Source organism: Corvus brachyrhynchos, unplaced genomic scaffold (assembly GCF_000691975.1).
Source record: "Corvus brachyrhynchos isolate BGI_N302 unplaced genomic scaffold, ASM69197v1 scaffold36, whole genome shotgun sequence".
Classification (NCBI taxonomy): domain Eukaryota; kingdom Metazoa; phylum Chordata; class Aves; order Passeriformes; family Corvidae; genus Corvus; species Corvus brachyrhynchos.
Genome location: NW_008238441.1, coordinates 475,921 through 489,345, shown reverse-complemented (window position 1 = coordinate 489,345; position 13,425 = coordinate 475,921). Strand labels below are relative to the sequence as shown.

General features: G+C 43.7%; 1 protein-coding gene across 5 annotated transcripts in view; it reads right to left on the bottom strand.

Moving 5' to 3' along the window:
- The window catches only part of NRK (Nik related kinase), an 86,970-nt gene that overhangs the window by 63,905 nt on the left and 9,640 nt on the right, over window positions 1-13,425 (bottom strand). The gene's annotated exons all lie outside the window — the stretch shown is intronic.

The window sequence follows — 13,425 nt, the reverse complement described above, 5'->3', positions numbered from 1 at the left end:
TCAGTCCTGGTTTTGAAGCATAACTCCTGGTCAAATTGTCCCTCTGTATAACAGATACTGGTTATTTTGCTGCCACAGTTATTTCCACTGTATGCAAAACCTGCTGCTCTCACTTACTCTTACCACTATAAATGTGAATACTAAATCCCCCTCAAAAAGGTTTGGAAACTTATTAGTACTTATGGGAAAGAAAACAGCAAGTCCTTTTGCTTTGTGGGTTGTGATTCACCTTTGCTCAAAAAATGTGTCCCTGTTAACTAAGATGCACAGCTCAATCTTGCTCTTGCATTAAGTCACAGACTATGACTGTGCTGGCAGTTCAGAACAAAAGTCACAGATTTCTCAATATTGGTCTTTTAAACTGTTTTGAGTTAATTTTCCTTAACACCTCTAAAAGCAGTAAACATCCTGAACCCAGCCCTGCGCTTCTTGTTAAGAGATAGAGAGTAATGCCTTAGCAAGGCAAGGTTTCAGTGCTGGTCCCTTATTTTTTTCGTTTATCAATAAATCTCAGAGGTTAGCCAGAGTTCATGGAAACTCTCACAGTGCTGCTTCTGCTGAAGCCACAAGTTGAGCATGTGTGAATTGTCTTGAGAAAAGTGGTGTTTTGATTTTCTTTAAAGCTTCTAGGAGCAAACTGGCTGTTTTAACTGTTTCACAACCTAACGAGATCAACTGATTCACTCACTTCTTGTGACAGACATGCGGTAGTTCATCCTTTTTAATTTAATCTGAAATGGGAAGAAGAAGGAGAGGCATTGCCCTCCCAGCCCTCTGTTCACTCTGCCACTGCCCATCCTCTCCAGATCATTAGAGTTCAGCCTGTTGTGATTCAAGATCCTCCACTGCACATTTCCCCAGAAACTGGCCAGAAGGCTGGAATGGTCTGTGGGCTGGTTGCCCTAATAAAAGGTTTCATCTTTCACCCAAATGCTCAGTATAACAGCAGGTTTCAGCTCTGGCGAACATAGTAGCCAAAACACCCAACAGTCATTTGCAACACCCATACTCCTATCCAGGAGTACAACATCAAACTCCATCGAGCTCATATAGAGCTTAGACACAATTCTGAGGCTCAACAACTTTCTAAAACTGAAGTCCACCCTTCATTTTGATGAGGTAACCCAGTTGGAAAAAATTCTCCCAATAGCTCTGAATCCCGCTAAATTCCTGGTCTCCTCCAGAAAATAATTCCGCATAACATCCGCTGTAGTTGCCAGTTAGTCCCTACAGAAACATTCAGCAAACCTGGAGCCAGCACACACATTTTTGAAATCTACAGACTGCTCATTGCAGCCGGACTTGTGGGAGATGCTTTATGCCAAAGATCTGGTTCTGATGAGCTCCAACCAGGTATCTCTGCAGGGAGAGATACATGGAATAGGGCAGATCGCGCAGTGTTATTTCTGTTGGACATGTATGTATCTTTTCACCTCAGACAAAGCAACCACTTATCCACACCCTCTACTAAGGGTCAAGATATGTACTTTTCTGTTTGCATCAAACAAGAGTGTCAACATCAGCAGCCAGCTATTAGCTGATAAAGGGGCTTTACATGAATTAAGTGTATTTACAAAATTATGCGTTCGGTCACGTAGAACACCTTGTCCTGTTAGGTTCCAATAAAAATTTTGGACAGTCCCTGGCTTGGGCTGTGATTACAAGAAGAGACCCAAGGTCCCAATGAGATTATAAGGTTTCAAGTCATATGCAGAGAGCTTGGTTTAACAGCTTCCCTCCTAGATCCTGCACATATCTCTCTTCCTGGGGGTGGGAAACAGCTTCCATCAGCTTCTCTCCCCACTTGGGACTTGACAGTTTTGGAGTGGACAATTGCAAGTCCAGACAGCAGAAGCCAGTTGTCCAGCTAAGTGCTGCACGCTGCGCCAAGGCAGTCCACAGCAGTCCTGTCACAGGCTTCCTTTCTGTCAACAGGCACTCATTAATGTTCACGTGTTTCTGGGTCTGTCTGATGAAGCTGTAACTTGTAACTGCAGCAGGAAAAAGTGCATGAGAAGGGCAGGGACTACCTGCTGCAGGACATCAAGGCAGCACAGAGCTGGTGGGTTGGACCACACAGAAGTCCTTGCTCTTGCCCATGTCCTGTCTGCAACCAGAAGCACCACCTCACTTGTCTCTCCCCTAAAAAGCAGGGATTTCAGAGATGCTGTCAAGTGCCTGCGTGCAGAGACACCTCCCAAAAACCAGAAGACCCGGACACTTCCCAGTTTGCACCTCTGTGTCCTCCTGAAGGGCCATTTCATACCGAACACACTCTGCTATCAGGCACAGACACAACCAGCTCACAGCATTAGCACAAGGGTATGGGACTCCTGGGTGACCCATCACAGCGCTGCCTACCTGTGTAATCCCAAAAGCTGATATACACCACAACTTTAACTCTTGGGACCTTCTCTGGATGTTCAAGGTTTGCATTTTAAAGCAAGATGTGGCTGTTGGAGGTGTGGACCTTTGTAGGCCAGAGATCTTTCTCAACCAGAAGCATTCCTTATGGGATAACAGATGTAGCTCACTGCCACCCACCCTTTGGGAGCAAGGTGAAGGCACAGCTGTGTCGCTGCAAGCTCTCACTGAAAGTGAACTCAAGCAAGCAGATTTCCTGTTAAAAACACACTGATGAACTCTGAAGTTTGAGCCCATCTTGGGTAAATCTGTGCGGCCCTAGAGTTACTGGCAGCTTGCCAGCTCTGCCTTGTGGGATTGGTATCCACCGTTTTGCCCCTCTCCTCTCCGCCCTTTCCATCCTGCTAATACAAGAAAAGCCTTTAAGAGATTATGAACTGAGTGAACAATGCTCTGCATAGGAATCCAGGAAACCCTATGTCCTATTCCACGTGACCTGAACAAAGTCACGATCCTTCTGTTTCCCTTTCCACCCGCATACGACTTTTCTACTCAGACCCAGTTCTTTAGGAGGGACGAGCGATGTTTGGTAATCCCAGCCCCAGAGCCACTGGGAACACAAGCTCTGCCTGTTTACACTGCAGACAGGCAGGAGCAGCCTCCCATGCAGCTGCAGCGTGCTCCCCAGTGGGTCAGCATGGCAGAGAGGAGAACCCCAAAACCAGAAAACCGGCAGCTATGCTGCTCCTATGCTGCAGCTTAGACACAGCCACCGTTCTACAGCAAAAGGCTGCTCTTTGCTGCTCATACAGACATCCTGCCATCCCTCAGGGTCTTCATGATGTAAACAAGTGGTCAGGGCTTGCACACCTGGGGCTGTGTCACCTGAGAAGACCGTTTTTAGGTGAGCTCTATCAGCAAGAGTAGTCCATACGTTTCAATTCAGCAACTGCAACCATGTGAGACAACCCACTGTAGTCGTGGTTGGAGCTCTTCAGTTAAAAATATAGCAGTAATGCAAAACTTGAAAGGACAGGATTATATTCCAAGGAAGAAGTAATCAAGAGCTTACAGCTTGTTTTTGTTAGATAGCAGCCCAAGGCAAAGTTCAGGGTCAGTCATGCACTGAATACTAGCACTGGATTTCATGAACAATCCATTTCATTGTAGGCTATGACATGTATTCCACGTCAACTCTGATAGTTTAAAAAAACCCCAAAAACACAAACAAACCCGCAAAACCCCCAAACCACAACCACCTTGGACAGATGAATACTAGTTTCATAAAGTCTTTTTATTTTTTTTTTCTAACCCCCCACAAAGAACTTGGGACACCAGCCAGGTGGGAACACAGCTATTGTTTTGATTACCGCTTCATCCTTTTAATCACACAACTCAGGCTGCAGAAGGCCTACATTGATTGATATTAAAAAGCTTTGGTAGCACTTTTGTCACATCAGCTCTGGATGTCTGTTGTATTTCAGGACTGTAAATCAAAGAATTGTATTCCCCTAGAGCATTTCTTTTCTTCTTTGTCATCCTGGGAGATGCTGAGATTTCGGAAGCTGTTCCAGGTCACTTCTAGGCCAGCTCTCACCTCCATCTCCCAGCTGGAGCACACCCTTCTTTCCTTTAAAGTGACTGCTTTCATGCCAGCAGCGCAGGATGCAGGGACTGCCATAAAACCACAATTCAGCTGCAGTGCCTCAGTGCTGATGTGGATGCAACACGTTTGCCCTTTCACCCCCACATCTGCCACACAATTTCCAGACAGTCCCAGGTTTCATCCAACACCACTTGGGCAGTATAGCCAAATACTGTGTTTCCTCTTCCCTATGCTCCTTTAACACACTCTGGATAGCTTTGCTGCCATTAACTGTGCTAACAGGTGGAAGAGCACACAGCAGACTCAGCACCAGCTCCTGAGATCAACACAAGGCAACACAAAAGTCCTTTGCTGCTCTCAGACAATCCAACATTAGACACCACCAGGCACAGTCCCCCATGTTGGAATAGGACTGCCTGGCAGACTCCAACTTAACACTGCCTTCAGAGCCAAACCTAAATGTTTCCTGCCAGGGAAACATAAGCACATCACCTAAACACTTCAAAATATCACCCTTGTCACCGCTGGTCATTGGTGAACAACATAAATAGTAACACACTGTAGATAATCAACACATGCTCTTCAAAGTTTATGTTGTATTGGTCTTTTTTTCTCCTATATGCTTAACCCCACTATGATTAGTTGTGTTCTAAGAAGTCAGCCAGAATTTATCACTTTAGGTATAGACCATGCCAATAAGTCAAATGTTATTTCACATTTGATTTGGGTTGCAAAATATCAGTACTAAACCGTAATATGTCTGCATATAGATATATAAAGAATGAAAGTTAGTTAATAACATTCAGTGCTCTTTAAGACAAGGGCTGCTACATTAATGAAGAAATATTAGGGATATATACAATTTACAAAGGGATTTAAAATTTTTTAAAAACTCTAAAATGTTACACTGCATTCAAAAAAAAATTTTTTTGTTAAGTTTATCAAATTTATATAGTAAAAATGGCTTGAATATTCAGTGAAAAACAAATTCCATCCCTAGCAAACACCACCATCCTATTTCTGTGCAGAACAGGTCATTTTATTCCTCCTATTGATTTTTTCTCCCTCCTCATATCAGGAGTGGCAACATATTTACACTCACTCAAAGTGAAAATATTAGTTTTATTAATTTTTCCAAATGAAGTTTTAGATGTTTCAGGGGTAAAACGTATAAAAAGAAAATCAGGAATTTCTCTCAGGGCCCCTATTTGTTACACATGTTTAAAGAAACAAAACAAAATACCACTGAAGATAACTAAGTTGGCAGTTGCATAGGAGAACTTCCTATATACTAAAATAGCAACACATTAGCCAAGAGAAGAGATTAGAAAATATAACTTCCACCAGTCACTTAAAATTCTACCCACGTCCACATTGTCTAGAAGGGAGGGATAGATAAGGGTCTTTTCAACAGTACCAGATCAGATCACCTTGATCTCTGGAGGAAAACAACAGTTTTTCATCCCCACTGCAAATGTCTGTACCACAACCCTCATGAACTGTAAAACCCAAGAGGCACCAGAAGCAGTTTTTCCTGTCCGGGTTTTTTTCTATCCTTTCAGTTCCTATTTCCTCCCATTGTATGAGTGGAAACACAGATTGTTTGCTTTGCCTAATGTCTGTCTGTGTCTGACTGCAGAGCAGTGGGAAAAGAAAATGAAACAAAGGAACAAATTCAATCTCTTTCACAAACACATATTTGAATATCTGCATTTTTTGCAATATCAGTATGTTCACTTGATCATATTACCATCCTCATGCAAAACACAAACCACTCAAGGCTACTGCATACTTGTATGAGAATGGACTAGGGACTGATCTTTTGGGATATTGAAACCTGCTCCCAAATGGGCCATTCTCACTGTGATCAGCAAGATCAAGCAAAGCACCAAGCTCTTTTGAAAATACCATTCTAGCCATAATACAAAGAGGTTTGTCCTCTACTTATTTGAAATAAGTGGTGTCTGTAGCAGAACATCCCATGTAATCTTCTGCAGCTCCATGCTCATTTGGAGGGAAGCACCCATTCCTGTGGCTTCCCCTTGCTCAGCTAACATGTAGACATGATGTTTGAGATCTCCAACTGCTACTTAAAGTTTCTGAACAATGTGAACAATGTGCAAGAAAGAAGAGCAGGAACACTTCTCCTAGGACACGTAAAACCAGGGTGGCCTGTTAGGGGTGTCAGTGGGAAATTGAGAGCTGCAGCACACAGAGCACCTTGGAGAAACAACCTTCAGCTGCCACACTCGGCGTCAACCTGGCTGGGGGTCACAGGGTTACTGGAGGCAGAGCTGCTCCTGGTGAAGGACCAAACTCCCACTGACTTTGATTTGGTCCAATTTCTATCTGGTGATACTTCAGTAGCATCTGAGGGGATGACAGACACTGAAGCTCCAGCTCTCCTCTGTTCAAAAGTCATTCAGGTGCTTGAGTTTAGCAGGAACTGCAAGGCCCCTGAGTGGAAATTGCTGCCAACAAGGAAAGAAAAGCAACATTTTGGGGCCATATGTGGGTCAAGTAACTCAGACAGCAGCACAGTGAATAGGAGGAGAGGTCTGAGAAACAGGTTGTGCAGTTATCCCATTTTCCTCACACTCCACTTATTGGGACATAAAGACTGATTTTGTTGAGCCTAAATACCAGTATTTGCACATGTAACAGCTTCAACAGCCTTGCTTTTCATCCTGGTCTTTGGCATTTGTCACACCCCTTCACATTTGTTGAAACACTCTCAAGTTTCCAGCCTCGGACCCCCATAAGGGCTTGCTAACCCTGTCAGGGGCACAGAGACTCTGCAAACACAGGTGGCTTTTCTTTTCCCATGCAAGTTCTGGCTTAGGAGCACTGCGCTGGTGAGGTGTTCAGGACAGCACAGGGCAGTAGGGATGCAGGGCAGTGGAGATATGGGGTATTTGAAGCCGCAGGGCTCCTCTTTTTTTGAACAGGAGGGTTGGAACACCCCTGGCACAGAGCCAGTCCCACAGAGCACTTGGGAGCCCAGTGGTGATTTATGACAGCAAAGGTCTGCTGCACCGGAAGTCTATTTATCCAGAAAAATAAACAATTTCAGGAAAGTCTCAGCCTTTGGAAAGCTCTCACTCTGCAGGACAGGGGTTGCTGAGAAGCTAAGTCTGGGGTGAGATACAAATCCCTCCACCCCAGTGAATTTTTGCTGCCTGACTCATATTCATCCATTTACAGAAATACAGGGTGCTAGAGAAAACCTGTTCATAGCACATCTCTGCTGGATAAGGTCGCAAGCAGCTAAATGCGTCCTGCCAGCCCCATCCTGATGCAAGGAAGTCAGGGCTGGACTGCAGGAGGTCAGCTGATGGGTGGCCAGATTTTTGGAGCAAGAATCCCTCACAGGAAGGTTTTTTGGCTCACCATCGCTACAAAGCTATGAAGGATAAGCCGCACACAGGAATTACAAACCTCATGTTAGGAGAAGTAAACTTTTACCTTTTTAAGTAATGTAGCTTTATTAGCCTCCTATCCCACATAAACACAACCTTGTGCACACATTAAGCTCTTAGCAATTATATCACTGAATTTTTAAAGATCCTTCAGCATTCTTGTGAACAGCAGCTGTAATGTAGTTGAATTTTCTTTTGCATATAATACAGAACATGGACAAGGCTTTGCACAGGTTAAAACTGTGTTGTTGGGTTTTTTAAAAAAGGCTTTGAGGCAGGCAGGGTACACAGCTGCAAGTTCCAGCCTAAATGATGACAGAGCTACAACAACCTTAAGGGTGATTTCCTTCTCCATTCCAATTCTGCTGGTGTTTTTCTCACACAGATCACAATACCATGCAGGTATGCACCTCTGCAGATGCCTGTGTACAGCACACACAGTATAGGACAGCCTGGTACTAAAAACTGGCATTAACAGGGTTTCTCTTACAGTCTCAGAGTCTTGCTTTCAGCATTTCTTGGCCAATACACTCCCTATGACTGTTCACCTGAGGTGAATCCTGAAATCAAAAACTCTGCTGACTAATACCATCAAGTTCAGAAGATCTGAGGTTTGCTTTTGGAAAGGTCATATTCTTTACACACACACCAAAGTCTTCGCAGGGCATTTAACTGAGGGAAGAAAAAAGAGCATCTACTCTCAGTGTCCTTTCATTTGGCTCTATCTGGTGAATCCTCTCCAAAAATTAAAAGGGAGTTAATGAACACAATTAGTCTGTGAAAAAACACAATACTCCAGATTTCTGAATGATTTCTATAAGAGATGAGCTACATGGCACTGATCTCACAGCAGTAGTCAATTCCCATTTCCTTCCAAAATCCTATTGGCCAGATGGTCCACAAAACTCAAGGGAAAATTACTTAAATGTTTGGAAGGGCTTTCAACATTAAGTTAGTCTCCAAAATGAAACTAGACTACCCTTCTAATTAGTCTTACAAGTGAAGTATACCTTGCTTTTCTAATGAATTTAAAACAGAGAGGCGATTCCAAGTTCAAAACAAAAAAACCCCCTGAATTAATGAAGAGCCTTGGTGTTATTTTTTTCTAAACTGATCTAATCAGCTTTGTACAGCAGAAGCCTGGCTGGCAAAGGTTCTCTCAAGCAAACTACAGGTCAGATGCACAGTAATAGTTCCTGAACAGCTACAAGCAGTTACTGTTCAATGCTGTATCTTCTCAATTTCTGTATTACTTGTAGAGATTGAAGTCAATCACAGCAGGAGAGAAATGAACAGTGAGCTCTTGAGAGGAAGAAAGAAAGAAATACCCCTGGAGAATAACTTCAAGAAAATGGCTAAACACACATTACAGCTGAAGAACCGCAGAGCCTTAAGCAATGCAGCTCAGCATAATTACCAGCACACATGAAGAAAAAGCAGCAATGAATCACTGGAAGAACAGGTCACAAGAGGTACCAATAGTTTCCTGAAATTAACCACTGAACAGCCTTATTGGATTTTCAAACTCTCATCTCTTTGTCTTGCCCTGTTTAAACAAGCCAAGTTCATTTTGTACAGGGCAAGATGAAGCAGTGAACTACACAGTGAACTGTGTGTGGGTGAAACAACACCAGAGTCCCAGCACATGCTGGGGACCCCCTGCCCTCCTCCCATGCACTGCTGGCTGCACCTCCCAGAGGTTCCCTGCAGCACTTCTCACCAACAGCTGATCATGAATTGTCCCAACACTAAGGTTCTCACACACACTTCTGGCTCCACTGATGTCAACCAGACAATCTTAATGATTCTATATCCAAAGGAATTTCTGCTGTTGAGTTCATTAGATCTGAATTTGTCTCATAAAGAGTCAAATTTCTCAAACAAAACAAACCTCACTTTACAATGAAAAAACAAAGTGTATTTTCAATGGTTTCTCTGTTGGAAAAGGTGCAATTGCACAGATCCTCTCAGGTTTGAGCCAGCACTTGTAAGGCAAGCAATAAACCTAAGCCACTGCTGCATTGTGTCCACTTGTGTAAAAGCATCTCTGACAAGCAACTGCAGGGCTGCCACCCAAAGTTCACAGCTGACAGGAAGTGAGGCTCACCATAAAACTACAAATAAAGGCCAGATGGAAACAGAGAACACTCACTACTCTGACTCACACATTCACATTCACAGGCGTAGGGATTCGACGGGATTGCCCTCACTCAGGATTTGTCAGCTGGTGTGTCACATGAAGCTTTCACATGCAGCAATGGGAAACTGTGAACTTCTTACATACCAAATACAACAGGGCCCAGGTACTACAGACAAAAGGGCATGCACAGAAACAAATATAGAAATATTCAAAACTGAAACACTGAAATCCCCTGGCCTAGCCCAAGGTACCACAAATGTCAGTGAAGCTGCACCAGAACCCTTCTCATGATTGAGTCTCAAAGCCATTTTCCAAGCTCTGAACTCTGTGTGCTTCCTTTACCTTGTAACAGCAATAGCCTGTCCAACCAGCTACATCACATCTACAGCGGCTGTCAAGAAAGACAAAATCAAAACAGCAAAACAACCTCAACATTCCACAAGGCATCCAGCTAATGCCAGCAACTTGCTGGCTTACATCTATAATATGAACTTTAAAAACAAGCATTTCTGCTTTAACATCTAGTACTCACTTTAAAAATTTACTTTAAAAGTTTAACCATCCACAAGTTTCCAAAAAGCTTCCTTTTGCAGCTCCTTTGCATATTCCATCATCTACATCCAGATGCCAATATACACCACCAAGAGCTTATTGCTGCTTTGGATAAATATGGTATTACGTGCCAGAGGAAAATTCTGCAGGATCAACTAAAACTCTACAGCATTGCCAATGCACAAATTTAAGTAACAGAAATTTAAATAATTAGGACTCTATTTACAACAGAAGCGTCATTAAAAAAAAATCAAATTGCATATGAAAACACACCAGAAAAGCCATCTCCCAAGTGCTTTGTATTGCCTTCTACCTTCTGAACCTTCAGCTTCAGGGGAGCACATGAGATTGCAGGAACTTGCACTACCAAAGCCAGAAGCTCACCCAGGTTTTTTTAAGAAAACAGAGTGTATGGGATTGCACTGCTCTGGCATCCAATCATGCTTTAACCAGTTAGCTCATTCCAACCAAATCTGACATCTCCAAGATGATTCTATTCCTGTGTGCTTTGTGCAAATCAGAGGAGACAAACTCCTTTCCTCCTTGCACCACAGAGGCCTACAGAAAATACCTATTTTTGACATGTTTGCACAAAGAAAATAACCTATTACATTCAGTAACAGCAGAGTAACAGAAAAACAAATACCTAACAAGAAGAGGTTCTGAAATTAGTCACTGAGTGACCTTTAGGGACTGGCTCCCCTGCACTGATTCTGATTTGCCATTTACTCTGTAATCAAATGAGTGCAAGGTGAGCACAAAGCACCATCATGCCACTGTTAGCACTTTACATCCTCTCTGAATAGGTCAAACAAATAACATCATGTGCAAAGGACTGCATAAAAACAAGGTTTCATATAATCATTTTTAAAGACCTGGGTTGCACACATGGCTTAACCCAGTTTAATTAGAAATATTGTTTCCAGCTCCATTTTGTTAAGTGTGGACATGCTCAGTGACCTGAATCAGGTTGGTTTGTCATTTCCCTTTCACCGATCCAGCCACACCAGTCATCAAAACGCACATCTTTTGCATAACTCCATTTCTGTCCACTTTCACAGTGGCTTTAATAGAACAAGATTCCTGCTCAATTCTCTGAAAATTTGTTTACTTCTGTTACCAGCTCTTTCTTTTTAAAAGAATTTATTTTAGAAAAGCCAGCAATTAACATTGATGACAAAGCTGACTAGAGTAATTTAATACTCGCATGTCTCATGATCCAATGAGAACATGGGTTTTGTCACTAACTGGGACAGTAAATGCTGCCCACAGCCTGGGGTGGGTCCAGCTAGTGGTTTTGCCCTCACTGCACTGATACGTGAGAACACGATTTTGTGGCAAGGCATCAACCTCCTACCTGCTAAAGCTTCCTCTTGTTTTCACCAAGGAAAAAAAAAAAAAAAAGAAACTATTTTCTGTCATACCTCAAGAGAGCTGCTTTACCACCAGGTCCAGGCACACACCCAGCACCCACAGACCTACCTGAAGTACGCTGGCTGGGACCGCAAAACCTCAGCAGCACATCTGCAGAAATGCATGGCTGCACCGAAAGCAAACACAGTATGGGCAGAAATAACAAAAAAACTAAACTGTGAAGTCCTCTGTGTCATCTCCTGTATTGCAAACACTGCTTGCTAATAAAGGGTCCTTCACAAACATGGATGTCCTCTTTGGCAGGCAGGACAGGAGCCAAATGTTGCTTATCAGATCACAACCAACTCCTGGAATACACCTAGAGAACTTCACAGTCATCACCCTGCCCCAGGGTGAGGGAGAATGCAGAGGCAGCAGCTTCCCCATTTCTCTTTCTGATCATGCTCCCAATTCTATAAGGAGAAATCAAAATACATCATGCAATCTCTGGGGACTTTTCACATCACACAATGGCTTTTCACAGCTCAGACAACAGGGCACTGTACGATGACATTCATGCTACTTGCCTGGCAATAAAGGAAGCCAGAAAGGAAAAAAACCCACTGCTGGTATATGCTCACCTAATCTAAAGGAGCAACCCCTCCAGAAGATCAGACAGCATTAACACCAGAGGATTCAACCAGACAGGCTCCCCATTAAGAACCACAATTTATAGACCACAGTGTCATCTCCAGCCCAAACTTCACTGGCACCTACAATCCCTGTCCAGCCCTGGTGCGGCTCAGCACTGCCTCCATCCCAGCAGAGGTGCCTGGAGCCTCCCAGCCACACCTGACAGTTGAACTAGAAGGGTATCTCCACATGATAAAGAATTACTCCATTTTAATATTAGTAACTTTGAAAGGGAGAGGTCTGCCAGAACTCCATAATCTAAATGCAGGATACAGCAACCACAAAAGCTTAGCCATAAGCAGGTATTTCATATGCTCACTATGACATTCAAAACCCATCTGTGTGATAGACACAGCAAGTGCCGTGCAGGCTCCAACCATCACCCAGCACTGCTAAGGCCATTTTCTTTCATTCCTCGTCAGAGAACTGTGACTTTGGCAGACGTAAGAAGCCAAATGACATTATAAGGCCTGACCAGGAGCTTGCTGTGACTCTTTGAAAAGCCTCACGAAGGAAGTAGGTGCTTTGTAAATATGGGCAGAAACCTGAGCATTCACACAATGTCTGTACATGCTGACTCCCCTGCCAGCATGAAAATAATGTAACTCCATCATGCAAGCCAGGGACACAGGCCATGTAAAGTCTTCCAACAGGTGGGTACCTAGAAACTAACATAATGTAAAGAACGGAAGAGGGGAACATAGGAAAGGATGAGTCCCAAATCCTCTCTGTTCTTTATTCTCCAACTTGTGCTATCGGAGACCTGAGTTTCCAGTCCTTGTATTGTGTATTCCTCTACTCATAAGAGTTGACTGAATTTTTCCAAGCGTCCCAGAGAAAGTTAGTGCATCTCTCTATTCCTTCATCCCTTTTCCATTTTCAGGCACATTTTTGGAGAGCAGGCTACCATACATTCATCTTCTCCACACGCAAGTCCTTTTTCTGCCAGGGAAACTGTCCCAGCTGGGCACCCAGCAATCTGCACATGCACTCCCAGCCACCAGCATGTGAGCCAGGAGCTCAAATGCCTTTGGGAAATGTCAGACCTGCTTAGGCTTATCTGCACATGCACAAAAAGCCCAGTCTACCCTCAGTGCACCACATTCACTGGCTCGAACCCCTTCCATGACATCCAAGCCATCCCAGGCTTCGCTGGGTTCACTGGACACCCCTACTCCTTGACTCCCATTGTGCCTGCCTGCAAAACTTGGCCATCCTCCACTGGGAGGGATGACAAAGCACAGCCCAGTGTCTCTGGAAACAAACCACCCTTCATCTCAAAGGGATGCCAAAGCAGG